This window comes from Nothobranchius furzeri, chromosome 3 (genome assembly GCF_043380555.1).
Source record: "Nothobranchius furzeri strain GRZ-AD chromosome 3, NfurGRZ-RIMD1, whole genome shotgun sequence".
Classification (NCBI taxonomy): Eukaryota; Metazoa; Chordata; class Actinopteri; order Cyprinodontiformes; family Nothobranchiidae; genus Nothobranchius; species Nothobranchius furzeri.
Window position 1 is genome coordinate 62,930,478 of NC_091743.1, and position 5,665 is coordinate 62,936,142.

A 5,665-nucleotide genomic window follows, 5' to 3' on the forward strand; every position below is an offset into this window, starting at 1 on the left:
GCTGAGGGTTGGAATCTCAGCGTGCTGGATGGCAGACTTGGCTGAAGTTTTGACTTTGTCTTTTATCAGTCTATTTAGTTTCATCCTTTGAGGGAGCTAAATATTTGATAAATAAAACAAAACTCACATTTCCTGAAGGATTCCACTTTTCTAATAGAATGATTGTCAGAATGACATCGTGATTCCCTTTTTGGCAATAAAAAAGTTTGACCAATTTAAAGTGATGCATGTTTGGTGCCAGTTACAAGGTTAAAAGTTTAGGGATTTGAAATTTTGATTTAAAACAGCAGGCAGCTGTGCTAATTTTTGTGTATATCGATTGTAATTAGCACATTATAAATAAACGATACAATCCTCAGATGAAATGGAAATACAAGAGGGGAGTAAGGGGAGACAAGGGGAGTAAACAAACCGAAGAAGTGAAATGCTAAACAAGGAGCAGGTTTAGTGGTGTGTGTGTGTGTGTGTGTGTGTGTGTGTGTGTGTGTGTGTGTGTGTGTGTGTGTGTGTGTGCGTGCGTGCGTGCGTGCGTGCGTGCGTGCGTGCGTGCGTGCGTGTGTGTGTGTGTGTGTGTGTGTGTGTGTGTGTGTGTGTGTGTGTGTGTGTGTGTGTGTGTGTGCACATATGTGTTTGTGTGTTTACTTGTCCCTGCCATGTGAAACAGATTTTAGTCTGTCATTTATGGGAGGAGCAGGACATTTTGAAATTTGAACAGTTTTAGCCAAAGACATGAATACATAGATGCCATTGGGCAATGGAGAGCATAACAACGTCGCCACCATATTGGGTGGGTTCCTTACTCTCCAAACCCAACTGGAGTCATGCAGAGTGAGCAACTATGCCCGTTTTTTGTGTAGCCTGCAGTTGCAACAACTGGTGTGCTATTAAATGGTAAATGGCCTGTATTTGATATAGCGCCTTTAAGAGTCCTGGAACCCACCAAGGAACTTTACAACACAATCAGTCATTCACCCATTCACACCTTTGTGGGGATGAACTACACCAGGGGTGTCAAACTCAAACTCACACTGGGCTGAAATGAAACTCTGGGACGGAGTCGAGGGCCAAACTTAATATTTTTTGAAAAAGTGACGGCAAATTTGCACATTTTCTTTATCAACATATATGCAATTTTGAACCTTTAAACTTGGAAACAAACATTTCTGCATTAACACTGAATGTGGAATAACCAAATGACACACGAGCAAGTCAGTTTTAAATAAAAGGCATCAGTGGTATTCATTACTTGTGGTATAATCAGCATTTTTAAAATCTATTCAGGATTTATGTTTTCTTTTTTATTCGTTTTTCTTATTTTTTATTCTCCTTTTTTTCTCCTGTAATAAGTGTCATCACTGCTGTGACATCTAGCTTTCCCCACTGAGGAACAATAAAGGGATTTTCTATTCTATTCATCTATCTGCAGCCTTTCCACTTCCTGTTAACTGTAGGTTAAATCTTTGCTCACGTGCCAACAACAAATTAAAAATATCATTTTATCTTAAATGAAAATGCAACATCTCACCTGTTAACTTTCATGTTTTGGAGCAGAAAAAGAGCATAAAACCAACATATTTAAAGCTCAGTTTGCTCCACTGGTTTACTGTGATGCTCACCTGTTCCAGCCAGATACCTGCATCATGGGGTTGATCTGAGCTGAGGAGGAGACTCCTGTTGTTTTGTTCATCTTCATCATAATAATGACAACATTAGATGACAACAGGTGCTCACATAGGTTTGTGCTGATGAACATGTCTGAGCAGCTTGACCACGTTGTTGTGTGTCGGGGAGGAAACACGACAGCAGCCACAGAGTCGTGCTGGTTTGAGCGTGTCGCTGTTCACTGGAGTTATATCAGCTCTGTCTGGACGTTAGTTGGAAAACTTTCTCTTTCAGTCGTGAACACATTACTGAGCGGCTAGAATCTCCGTTTCTGGGCTTCAACGTCAGAAAATAGCTGAGTGAGAGGAGTGTTTAGTTTGTCCGAGACAGCGGAGCTGCACACCGGCAGCAGGCGCTGGAAAAAACACAAAGGAGGGGGCGCGTCGGCTCCGCGCCGACGCCGCAAAGCATCATGGGAGTTGAAGTCTTTGCTGTAAAATCGGCCAGCGGGCCAGTTTTAATATATTTTTGATATTTATGTCGTGGGCCACATAAAAATGCTCCTCGGGCCGCATCTGGCCCGCAGGCCTTGTGTCTGACATATGTGAACTACACTGTAGCCACAGCTGCCCTGGGGCGCACTGACAGAGGCGAGGCTGCTGAGCACTAGTGCCACCAGTCCCTCCGACCACTACCAGCAGGCAAGGGGGGTTAAGTGTCTTGCATAAGGACACAATGACAGCAACAAACTGACTGGGGCTCGAACCTGCAACCCTCTGGTCATAGCACGAGCACCTAACTCTTCCCACCGTTGAAAACAGATCAGGTGGGATTACGTTGATGTTTTCTGTTGGGATTTTAGAAAATGTTTATTTTTATTTACTTTGCTTATTTATATTTATATGTTAACTATCATGCCATACCACATGTCTGATTTTGTGAAAAAGCATATGATATGCTTTTCTTAGTTGGGTAACACCTTCCACAGTAGAAATAAAAGAACTGGGGTGAATGGAGAACCCATCCAAGATGGCAGCTATGCCAGCTCTGATATGCAGCACTAGTCCACGGGGTGTACACATATGATGTCTCTGTTTATAGCTCCTAGCCTCCTGCCCTTGTCCACCTCCCCTTCTGGAATGAGCTGAAATGTTCAATATTCTAGACTCAAAGTGTCACATTTTATCAGCTAATGAATCCAAAACACCTGCAAATGGTTCCTGAACCTTTAGATGGTCTCTCAGTCTAAGTTGAATTACTGACATGGATTCACTTTTGCTCCATATTCTCATTATTCCAGTTCCACCAATATGCTCATAAAAAAGCTCTTTGGTTTTCTCTTTGCTCAGTGATAATTCCCATTCTAACTACAGAACAACTTTCTGATCCCAGGACTGAGGAATCACATCACTCTGTCAGATCTCACTTTCTCCAGGCCATGAGGATAACGCCTACCAACCTCTGACCAGCACGCCAACTTTCAGGTCCATCAGACAGATAGAGGTTTTTGTTTGGATGCTACCGCTGTATGGCTAAAAGTTAAGACCAGAAGCGGCTTTGCATCTGCACACGTGTTTTGGATTTCATTCATAAAAAAATCACCTTCTGATAATGTTGTGAAGGGCAGCACGACTTTGCTTGAAAAGCACACTGAGTTCTTTGCCAGCCACTTTGGGTGGTCATACTTTTTATGCAAGGCGCTTCCTTTAAGCTTCTAATGACGAGTGACCCCTGTGTGAACGGACTCTTACAGACTGGGTCAGGCTTTTAGATTCAGGGAGTTCCTACTGCACTCGTCTATCACGCCTGGAAACCAAGCAGTCAGGTTGTGTTTGAGCAGACCCTACAGCCCTCCCCCAATCTGAGCTCAAAGGGAGACAATTGTTTTCCAAGCAGCGTGTGTAATTAGGACTTTATGACAGGTTGGCCATTCAACATTGGCTGCGGACAACTGTACAGAAGTGTTTCTAGGAAATCTGTTCGCTCTGTGTTCCTGGTTGCAGAGTGACTTCTTCTGCAGAAGACAAAAAGTTCTGACTTGGTATGCTGTGAGTAAAGCTTGAGGAGAAGCTGGACCTACAAAAAAAAAGAAGACTCTTGACATTGATCCATAAAATTAAATGGGGTCAGTGCTTCTGAGAAGAAAAGGGGTGACTTCCCACAGGACTTCAAACAACAAACAAAGTTAAAATGACTTAAAATACATATAAATGTATTTATTAATCATTAGAGCCTTTATATGGTCAAAGGCTACAATTAACAAGGACCATTTTAACACGATCCACTGACCGGTTCTACTTCTAGGCGGGTTTGATTAAACTTTTCAGGATTTTTTTTTTCATTTGACATCTACAGAGTCATTAGACCTTTTGGAGTCAATCCAATTCAGAGTGGTTGCCACCATTAAACAACATGAGAAAGCACAAAAAGGGCTTACAGATATTGAGCTAAAATTTGAAGTTTTAGCTGAAAGTCATTCACAAAAAAACGATCCCACTGGGTCTTGTGAAAGAGGTCTATCAGAATCTTACAATAGTGATTTATCTGAATGATCTCACTTTAAAATGCTGTAAAATAAGGTGGCGAGGGACAACGGTGTGCCTTGAATTTACTGGAGTATTTGATGATATGTGGGTAGTTTTAACTTGACAGGGCTGGGAATGAACCCCACCATCAGTGAGTCCAGCGTGTGACACCCTTTACAGTTTTTTTGTGTTTATTTTAAAGGAAACTGGAAAAACATTTTTTAATTATTATCTCTTATTTTAATCGATCGTCATGAGTTTAACATGCAGAATGAACATGAGAATATTCTACACCTATCTCCTGCATTGGATGGTGAAACTCTAGGATTTGAAAATACTGACACATTTAGATCACGCTGTCACTTAACATTCATGGACTCTCCATCATGACTCGTGATGGGAGAAGCTGTGTAATGTTTAGGGCTGGTGGTGGTCGGAGGGGCCGGTAGTGCCAGTCATTGGCAGACCTCGCCTCTGTCAGTACGCACCAGGGTAGCTGTGGCTACATTGTAACTCATCCCCACCAGTGTGTGAATGTGTGTGTGCATGGATGAAGGACTCATTGTGTTATAAAGCACTTTGGGGGGTTCCAGGACTCTAGAGGGTGTTATGCCAAATACAGGCAATTTAACATTTTAGTGTCCAGGAAATGGAAGCTAGTAAAAGCTTACTGTTAGCTTTAGCAACTCCACCACACAGCAGAACTTCTTTAGGCTTGTGTTATTGATAAAACATCAAAGTTGCAGAGCAAATGGAGTTAGTGGTAGAGTTGCGTTGCTGTTAACTGATCAGAGGCGAGATGTCCAAATATCAGGAAGTAAGAGCTACTTTCTCCTAACTTGTACTTCCTGAAACAAGCGCATCAGAGCTTTTTTCTTCAGAGTACGACTTACAGGGCATTCCTTCCCATTAAAGACTACTACAAATGTATTTATTAAACTAGTGAACCACATTTTTAATTCAGTTGTAGATATTTCTTAATTCACAATGTTTTTGTCAGATTTTTAACCCATGTCTGCTTCATTTGTCACTGATTCTCTTACCTTCCCGTTGATGATTTACTCAGTTCACCTATTAGCCATCCTGCTCATCTGGACTCACCTGGTCTCAGTAGCTTGATGCTTTTGCTAGCTTTTTTTTTTTTTGCAGCTAATTATATCACTCTGATTTTGCTTCCTGCTGTAAACTTCCTGTTTTAGATTCTTTTGAAAGACATTTTGGGATCATTTCACAGCAGTCCCAGCTGGTGGAAATGCATTTTAAAATATTTTCTGTTCTGTTCGTAGCAGCTCTCTATTGTGACACCTACTTTTATTGTACAGATTTTACCTGCTAATGTGTTGCTACTTCTGGTTTTCTAAATCTCTGACCTTGCTGCCATCCTCTTCCCTCCATGTATTGTCCTTCTGCTGCTGAGCGACCTGGACCTGGTACTACATGGCTCTCATCCAACTAGAGGCGCTGAGAGCGGAACACGCTCTGAGCTGAGAGGGCGTGCAGTCACAGCTTCTCTGTTGCCTTGTGCAGCTCTGTACCAC